Source organism: Dama dama, chromosome 20, assembly GCF_033118175.1.
Source record: "Dama dama isolate Ldn47 chromosome 20, ASM3311817v1, whole genome shotgun sequence".
Lineage (NCBI taxonomy): Eukaryota > Metazoa > Chordata > Mammalia > Artiodactyla > Cervidae > Dama > Dama dama.
The window spans coordinates 18,899,433-18,909,898 of record NC_083700.1 but is presented as its reverse complement, the minus strand read 5'-3'; the positions used below and the strand labels follow the sequence as shown (position 1 = coordinate 18,909,898).

The following is a 10,466-nucleotide window of genomic DNA, read 5'->3' as shown; positions in this document are numbered from 1 at the left end:
CAAGTGAAGCAGAACGATCACCTTTACATTCCTCCTTTTCAAAGGTTCAGAAGTCATTAAAATGTTCTTTGTGGTCAAGAGGGAGAAGAAGCAAGAACATCTCTTGCTTTTGAAGAGATGTAAAATGGCATTGAATGTGGCTTCTTCTCTAGTTAATCCCTGTTTAAACCATCTGTTCTCTCTCTAGATCCAGCCTCCTTTGAGGCATGAGTTCCCATGAGCAAAAGCAGCCCTGAATCCCACTTCCCCAGCCTCAGCAGCAGCAGGTGAAACATCCCTGCCAGCCTCCTCCCCAGGAACCATGCATCCCTCAAACCAAGGAGCCATGCCACACCAAAGTGCCAGAGTCCTGCCACCCCAAGATTTCTGACCCATGCCAACACAAGGTTCCAGAGCCCTGTCACCCCAAGTTTCCAGAGCCCTGCTCCTCAACAGTCACTCCAGCACCAGCTCAACAGAAAACTCAGCAGAACTGAGGTAGGCTACAGCCTAGCCCTAGAGGAACCAACCATCAGATGTTGACCTCCCCCACTCTGATTAGGGGTCCCATTTGCCTTTCTGTCACCCTGAGTTACAGACCTTCTTAATTTACACCCTAAAAATGTATGCCATGAAGATTTCCTTCCCAAACACACTGGGCCTCTAACCTCTGAATTAGGCTGAAGGTCCGGGTACCTTAGAACCTTAGCTATCAGGTGCTCAGGATTCACCTGAAAGAGGGGCTCAGGGTGAAAACAAGTGGATCAGCTTTGTTCTTCCACCATTAAATGCATTTTCAATTCCACTCCTGACTGTGTGTGTGGTGGTCTGACTCAACTCCTTCATTCCTTTCCTTTGTAAAGTAAGACCTATATCTAGACAGGTTGGTGAGGAAGTGGTTCATTCAGAAACATCTGGTCCTGGTAAGAGTTAGGTGGGGTGTTGCCCTCGATGAGTATTCCTGGTATTAAGTATTAGTGAGTATTAAGGGCTGGAAATGGGAGGTTGTACAGTGCTGCCCAGAGGCTGTTGCTTTGGGCATCCAGGGCTGGAGCAGGGCTCTTCTCTTAGAACCCAGTGTCACACTGGGGTCTAGTCTGTGCCTGTCTGAACTGATTGTGAACTCCTCCTCTCTACCGCATTCCCCAAATCTGGCTTTCAGATTGCTGACTTATCCATCAATTTCTTATTTATTTCAGGGGGGTGCTATTCCAATCTATGTGAATCTGCTCCTCCTCACACCTTTCTTTCTGATACCCATAATTCAGATTCCCAAACATACCCCAAGATGCCTCCACTTTGTCATCTCCATCAATCCTCTTCCATTCACTGAGTGTCCACTCTGTGCCAGAAAGCCAGATGAGGAGGACTCAAAATGCTTGCCTTGGGCATTTAGTCTTTGAGAAGGACGTACTTCACTCCCTACCTCATCCTTCATGCAAACACACATACACACCCATGCATACTAGATCTGGAATCTTGAAATCTCCCAGAGTGACACACAAAAGCTCACCCCCTGTATCCCCAGGTATGAAACGGTTTACTTCACACATAGTACAGCAGGAGCCACAGAAAGTGAGGACTGGAAAGTCCACCCCCATCTCCCTAGAGTATAAAAATGTTTACAGTGAAATGAAATGCAATAGAATTACCAATTGGGTTAAACTGGAGCCCATTATACAGAGTGAAGTAAGCCAGAAAGATAAAGACCAATACAGTATACTAATGCATATATATGGAATTTAAAAAGATGGTAACGATAACCCTATATGCAAAACAGAAAAGGAGACACAGATGTACAGAACAGACCTTTGGACTCTGTGGGAGAAGGCGAGGGTGGGATGTTCTGAGAGAATAGCATTGAAACAAGTGTACTATCAAGGGTGAAACAAATCACCAGCCCAGGTGGGATGCATGAGACAAGTGCTCAGGGCTGGTGCACTGGGAAGACCCAGAGGGATGGGATGGGGAGGGAGGCGGGAGGGGGGATCGGGATGGGGAACACATGTAAATCCATGGCTGATTCATGTCAATGTATGACAAAAACCACTACAATATTGTAAAGTAATTAGCCTCCAACTAATAAAAATAAATGGGAAAAAAATAAACTCAAAAAAAAAAAAAAGAATTACCAATCATGCATTCATATACACGTGTGTATGTTTATACTTACATAAAAAGTATGTTTCTTTTTTATATTACTGAGAAACAAAGCAAATTTTCCTTTGGCCGTATAGAAAGAGACTTCTTTTCTTTTTCAAAATTTTTAAAGTTTTTATTTATTTATTTTATTTTTGGCTGCACTGAGTCTCCGTTGCTGCACTTGGGCTTTCTCTAGTTGTGGCGAGCAGGTCTACTCTAGCCACTGTTCACAGGCTTCTATTTGTGGTGGCTTCTCTTGTTGAGGGGCATGGGCTCTAGGTTGCGTGGGCTTCAGAGGTTGTGGCACATAGGCTTAGTTTCCCCATGGCATGTGGAATCTTCCCAGATCAGGAACAGAACTTGTGTTCTGCACTGCAAGGCAGATTCTTAACCAGTAGACCACAAGAGAAGTCCAAAAAAGGGACATATTTTCAACTGTGAAATAAAATAATATAAAAAAACAATATTAAAAGGTATAATTCAAGCTATAGTGATTCTCTTGACCATAACATTTTTATCTGATTGCATTCTTTAAATTTATTAAATCTACTTAAAAAATATTTACCTTCAACATCTTATTATCCTAAATACCTTTTTGTTTAATTGGTAGGTAAGGTCTACCAAGTAAACAGTGCCACCTAGAACAAAAATCAACTAGCCAAACAGGGAAAAAATGTGCTCTAACCATGCTACCTTTTTAAAAGAAAATTTATAAACTTTTAGTTTTATTTTGGAGTATAACTAATTAACATTGTTGTGATAGTTTCAGGTAGACAGCAAAGGGACTCCACCATATATGTACCTGTATCCATTCTCCCCAAACCCCTCTTCCATCCAGGCTGCCGCATAACTATCTTCATTAGTCTTCATGGCAGCATGGGTAAGCCACTACAATGAACACCCTCTAAGCTGTTGGCTTCCCTGGTGGCTCAGACGGTAAAGAATCTGCCTCCAGTGCTGGAGACCTGGGTTCAATCCCTGAGTCAGAAAGATCTCCTGGAGAAGGGAATTGCTACCCACTCCAGTATTCTGGCCTGGAGAATTCCATAGACAGAGGAGCCTGGTGGGCTACAGTCTGTGGGGACAGAAAGAGTTGAACACGACTGAAGCGACTAACATTTTCAAGTTGTTGTTGCGTCACTAACCAGTAGAAATGATTTTTTTTCCTTTTTTTCTTTTCTTTTTTTTCCTTATCTTTCTTCCGTTTTTTTTTTTTTTTCTTTTTTCTGGCCATACTATGAGGGTCGCAGGACTGTAGTTCCCTGACCAAGATTTAAACCTGGGCCACAGCAGTGAAAGCATGAAGTACTAACCAATGGGCAGCCAGGGAATTCCCAGAAGTTATTTCTTACTCATTTCCAATTCCAGTGTGAATTTGCAAGGTCTTTGCTCCATTCAGTCAAAGGGAGCCAGGTTCCTTCCATTGTATGGTCTTACCATCACCGAGGGCCTTGTTCTCTTCTGAATTCCAGACATAAGAAAAGGGCAATAGATTGATTAAGAGAAAAGATAGCCTTGTTTTTATTCATTGGCTTGACTCAAAATTAGTCACATGGCCCTATCTACCTTAGAAAGTCAAGAAATTTAGTTTATCAGTGTGCCCAGAAAAAAAGAGGAAAGTAGAAACTGGAGAGCTCTTCAAGCTACTGTCACAGTCTATGCTTGTGGTGTTCAAAGATCTGTTTACTCCTTTTGGTTCCTATGCAGAGCACAGTCCCCAAGGAAGAAACATCATAGTTTCATCTCACTCAAAATATAAAGCCTCTGGATGGCTTGTAATTATCTCTACCATATCTTCCTATGGCTTCTATTGGTTCATCAGACTATGAGGTAAGCAGATGAACCATTTCTTTCTGTTACCCAGGAACCAAGGGTGAAACAGATACAGGAAAACTAAATAGAAACTACCATATGCAAGAGGAAATAATGGGAAGACTCATAGCAGTCAGGCCTTAGTTTCCTGAAATTCAGTTCTGTGAATATTGTGAAGCCATATGACACCACCCTTGTGGCAAAAAGCAAAGAAGAACTAAAGAGCCTCTTGATGGAAGTGAAAAAGAAGAGTGAAAAAGTTGGCTTAAAACTTAACATTCAGAAAACGAAGATCATGGCATGCTGTCCCATCACTTCAAGGCAAATAGATGGGGAAACAATGGAAATAGCAAGAGAGACTTTATTTTGGGGGCGCTCCAAAATCACTGCAGATGGTGACTGCAGCCATGAAATTGAAAGATGCTTGCTCCTTGGAAGAAAACTATGACCAACCTTGACAGCATATTAAAAAGCAGAGACATCACTTTGCCAACAAAGGTCCATCTAGTCAAAGCTATGGTTTTTCCAGTAGTCATGTATGGATGTGAGAGTTAGACTATTTAGAAAGCTGAGCACCAAAGAATTGATGCTTTTGGACTGTGGTGTTGGAGAAGACTCTTGAGAGTCCCTCAGACTACAAGGAGATCAAACCAATCAATTCGAAAGGAAATCAGTCCTGAATACTCATTGGAAGGACTGATGCTGAAGCTGAAATTCCAATCATTTGACCACCTGATGCAAAGAACTGACTCATTGGAAAAGACCTTGATCCTCGGAAAGATTGAAGGCAAGAGGAGAAGGGGATAACTGAGGATGAGATGGTTGGATGGCATCACCGACTCGGTGGACATGAGTTTGAGCAAGCTCCAGGAGTTGGTGATGGACAGGGAAGCCTGGTGCGCTGCAGTCCATGGGGTTGCGAAGAGTGACTGAACTGAACTGAGCCCCAACATGCAGAAATGATAAAAGCTCTGTGTTAAGGTCTTGATTCTGCTCTCTGTAAGGAACTCCTTTTCCTTTGTTCTGCCATTGATAGGATGATTACTTTTGTATGATCAAATCTGAAGCATGCATCGTGGATTGTGCAATCCTCAATTAGGTAACTTTTGTGGCTCATTTTCTAACCAAGTGTGGTTTTAAGGATCTTGGAGGCATGTTTTGTTTTGTTTGAGACTGTGGTTGCTTTGGGGACATGATTCCTGAAAAGTTTTCTAGGCTTCTATTTGCTTCCAGTCAGTTCTGCATGTCAATAATGATAACCAAATTTATTTTCCAGAAAACATTCTTATTTATTTGCTTCCTTTTCAAATGCCTTTATTTGTCAACTTACCTTGTTTGACACTATTGGAAAAATTAACTTCAATGGGATGGCCTTAAACTTCAATCTTGACTGAAAATCTGAGTTTTAATTCTCTCAAAACCATTCTGTTTTACCTCTTTATATTAATATGAAGACACTTAATATATTAATTAACTCTTTATTAATATAAAGAGATAAAAAAGAATGGTCTAGAAGTATATAAGGGGCTTCCCTGATAGCTCAGTTGGTAAAGAATCTGCTTGCAATGCAGGAGACCCCGGTTCAATTCCTAGGTCAGGAAGATCCCCTGGAGAAGGGCTAGACTGCCCACTCCAGTATTCTAGGACTTCCCTTGTGGCTCAACTGGTAAAGAATCCACCCATGCAGGAGACCTAGGTTGGATCCCTGGGTTGGAAAGATCTCCTAGAGAAGGGAAAGGCTACCCACTTCAGTATTCTGGCCTGGAGAATTCCGTGGACTACAGTCCACGGGGTTGCAAAGAGTCAGACACGACCAAGTGACTTTCACAGAAGTACATAACTTTCTGGTTTCTGTCTATTATCTTGTGTGCTTTATTGTCAATTTATTCAAATTGTTTGTCCATTTTTAACAGTTATTTTTTTTTTTCATTTTATTGTTGTTTTAAGTATTCTTATATACTCTGGATAAAAGTCCTTAATCAGATATATGGCTTACAAATAAATATTCTTTCATTCTTTGGGTTATCTACTCATTCTCTCAAGTGTAAGTGAAAGTGAAAGTGATTCACTCATGTCCAACTCTTTGCTACCTCATGAACTATATAATCCATGGAATTCTCCAGGCCAGAATACTGCAGTGAATATTTTCCCTTCTCCAGGGGATCTTCCCAACCCAGGGATCAAACCCAGGTCTTCCACATTACAGGCAGATTCTTTACAGCTGAGCCACAAGGGAAACCCTAGAACACTGGAGTGGGTAGCCTATCCCTTCTGCAGTGGATCTTCCCAACCCAGAAATCAAGCTGGGGTCTCCTGCATTGCAGGCGGATTCTTTACCAACTGAGCAGGTGTACTTGAAAATGCAAAAGAGTTTTTAAATTTTGATAAGCTCAATCTATTTTTTTTTTCTTTCTAATATTGAACTTTTGGTATCAGAGCTAAGAAACCATTGCCTAACTCATGGCCATGAAGATTTACATTTACATTTTTGCTAAATTTTATTTTTCCTACTTACACTTAGTTCTATGATCCATTTTGAATTAATTTTTATATATATATTATGAGGTAATGGTCCAACTTCATTCTTTCACCTATAGATATTGAGTTGTCCCAGTACCATTTGTTAAAAAGACTACTCTTTCCCCAATTGAATTGTCTTGCCACTCTTGTCAAAATCAATTGATCATAAATGTAACAATTTGTTTCTGAACTTCTTATGCTAGTGTCACAAGCCTGCACTACTGTATCTTTGTGGAAAGTTTTGAAATTAGGATGTGCGAATCCTTTAAATTTGTGGGGGGTTTCTGAGATTATTTTGGCTATTTTGGGCCCCTTGCATTTCTATTTGAGTTTTAGGATCTGCTTGTCAATTTCTGCAAAAGAGGGAGCAAGGATTCTTGTAGAAACTTTGTGAATTTGTAGATCAATTTAGGGAGTGTTACCATCTTAACAATATTAAACCTTCCAATTCATGAATGCAAAGCATCTTTTCATTTATCTTCTTGAATTTCTTTCAGTCATCTTTTGTAGCTTTCATTGTATAAGTGTTGCACATGTTTATTTTATTCCAGTTGTTTTTTAATGCTATTGTGAAAGAAATCACTCTACTTTCACATTCAGATTATTCATTACTTGTGTAAAGACATATAACTGATTTATGCATACTGATATTGTATCCTGCAGTCTCACTGAACTTGCTTATTCATTCTAATACTGTTTCATGTGTGAATTCCTTAAGATTATCTACATACAGATCATGCAATCTTTCAAACAGAAAACATTTTATATCTTCCTCTCCAATCTGGATATCTTTTTTTCTTACCTAATTGCCCTAGCAAGAACTTTCTGTACAATATTTAATAGTTTAGTAGACATGGCAAGAATACACAACTTTGTACTATTCCTGACATTGGTGAGAATGCATCTAGTCGTTCACCATTAAGTATGATGTTGCCTGTGGGTCTTTCATAGATGATCTTTATGAAGTTAACAAATTTTCTTTCTATTTCAACTTGATTTTTTTTTCTTTTTATCATGAAAGGACATTACATTTTGTCAAATGCCTACTAAAATGGTTGTGTTTTTTTGTCTCTATTTTATGAATATGCTGCATTGCACTGATTGATACTATATGTTCAAACAACCTTGCATTCCAGGAATATACTCCTCTTGCTCATGGTGTATAATCTTTCATACATGGTAATGGATTTAGTTTGCTAGTATTTTATGGAGGATTTTTTAACCTATATCCTTAAAGAATATTTATTTCTTCCCTTGTGATGTCATTTCTGGTAATAAGCCTCATATAATGAGCTGGTAAATGGCCCCTTGTCTTCTACATTTAAAAATTATTTTTAATTATAGTAAATACACATAATATTAAATATTTCATCTTAAACCATTTTTAAAGGTGCAGTTCTATGGCATTAAGTCCTTCTATTTTTTGCAAAAGTTCATAAAAGAGTTATGCTATTTGTAATATAAATATTAGGTAGACTTTGACAATGCAACCATCTGGGCCAAGGTCATCCTCTGTGGACATTTTTTTGCATTATTAATGTTATCTCTTTATTTGCTACAGATATTCAGATTTTCTACACTTTCGTGAACGCATTTCCATACTTTGCATCTTACTTGGAATATATCCATTTCATCTATGTTTTCTAATTTGTTAGTGTTCATGGTCAGTGCTCAGAGTATTCTCTTAAGTCCTTTTATTTCTTTAAGATCAGCAGTGATGTCTCCTCTTCTTTGCTGATTTCAGAAACCTGATCCTTCTATCTTTTTGTCTTGATCAGTATCCCCATGGGTTGTCAATTTTGTTGATTCTTTCAAAGAACCAACATGTTATTTTTATTTCTTCTTTTTTCTATTTTTAAATTCATTTATTTCTGTTCTAGTGTATATTATTTTGACTTTTCTCTTTGCTGTTCTTTGCCTTAAAGTTCTATAAGGTCATTGATTTGAGATTTTTCATCACTTTTAATATAGATATTTCCAGCCATAAATATCTATGCACAACATTATGTGTATCGCACAAGATTTTGTATGCTGTATTTTCATTTTCATTCCTGACAAAGCATTTTCTAATTTTACTTGTAATTTATTCTTTGAGCAATTGATTGTTTGGAATGTGTTGCTGAACCCATGGAACTCACAGAAACAGAGTAGAACTGTGGTTAACAGGGACTGAGGGATGCGGCAAAAGTGGAGATGCTTGGCAAAGGGAATAAGTCTTCAGTTATAAGATGAAGAAGCCCTGGAAGTCTAACATACAGTGTTGTGCACTTGAAACTTGCTGATAAAGAAGACCTTAAGCATTCTGACCACACACGTAAGTGCGCGCGCGCGCGCACACACACACACACACACACACACACACACACTCACACACTCTTAAATGGTTATTATTGAGGTAATTTATAAGTAAACTCATAGTGGTAATCATTGCACAAAGTATGCATAGGTCAAATCATCACATTATACACTGTAAATATATACAGTTTTTTCCCATTTTTATTTTTTATTTTAATTGGAGTCTAATTACTTTACAATATTATGGTGGTTTTTGCCATACATTCCCATGAATCAGCCATGGGTGTACACGTGTTCCCCATCCTGACCCTCCCTCCACCTCCCACCCCATCCCATCCCTCAAGATCATCCCAGTGCACCAGCCCTGAGCAGCCTGCCTCATGTGTTGAACCTGGACTGGCAATCTATTTCACATATGATAATATACATGTTTCAATGCTGTTCTCTAAATCATCCCACCCTCGCCTTCTCCCACAGAGTCCAACAGTCTGTTCTTTACATCTGTGTCTCTTTTTCTGTCTCTCAATAGGGTCATCATTACCACTTTTCTAAATTCCATATATATGTGTTAGTATACTGTATTGGTGTTTTTCTTTCTGACTTACTTCACTCTGCATAATAGGCTCTAGTTTCATCCACCTCATTAGAACTGATTCAAATGCATTCTTTTTATAGCTGAGTAATATTCCATTATGTATATGTACCACACCTTTCTTATCCATTCGTATACCAATGGACATCTAGGTTGCTTCCATGTCCCGGCTATTGTAAACAGTGTTGTGATGAACACTGGGGTACACGTGTTTCTTTCAATTCTGGTTTCCTTGGTGTATGTGGCCCGCAGTGGGATTGCTGGGTCATATGGCAATTCTATTTCCAGTTTTTTAAGGAATCTCCACACTGTTCTCCATAGTGGCTGTACTAGTTTGCGTTCCCACCAACAGTGTAAGGGGGTCCCCTTTACTCTGCACCCTCTCCAGCATTTATTGTTTGTAGATTTTTGGATAGCAGCCATTCTGACTGGTGTGAAACGGTACCTCATTGTGGTTTTGATTTGCATTTCTCTGATCATGAGTGATGTTGAACATTTTTTCATGTGTTTGTTAGCCATCTGTATGTCTTCTTTGGAGAAATATCTGTTTAGTTCTTAGGCATTTTTTGATTGGGTTATTTTTCTGGAATTGAGCTGCAGGAGTTGTTTGTATATTTTTGAGATTAATTCTTTGTCCGTTGCTTCCTTTGCTATTATTTTCTCCCATTCTGAAGGCTGTCTTTTCACCTCGATTATAGTTTCCTTCATTATGCAAAAGCTTTTAAGTTAATTAGGTCCCATTTGTTTATTTTTGCTTTTACTTCCATTATTCTGGGAGGTGGGTCATAGAGAATCTTGCTGTGGTTTATGTCAGAGAGTGTTTTGCCTACGTTTTCTTCTAGGAGTTTTATAGTTTCTGGTTTTACCTTTAGATCTTTAATCCATTTTGAGTTTATTTTTGTGTATGGTGTTAGAAAGTGTTCTAGTTTCATTCTTTTACAAGTGGCTGACCAGTTTTTCCAGCACCACTTGTTAAAGAGAGTGTCTTTTCTCCATTGTATATTCTTGCCTCCTTTGTCAAAGATAAGGTGTCCATAGGTGTGTGGATTTACCTCTGGGCTTTCTATTTTGTTCCACTGATCTATGTTTTTGTCTTTGTGCCAGTACCATACTGTCTTGATGACTG

General features: G+C 38.9%; 1 pseudogene; it reads left to right on the top strand.

Annotated features, from left to right (window-relative positions):
* Positions 1-206: 206 nt before the first annotated feature.
* On the top strand, positions 207-476 carry LOC133074487 (cornifin-A-like; annotated as a pseudogene).
* The last annotated feature ends 9,990 nt before the right edge of the window (positions 477-10,466 follow it).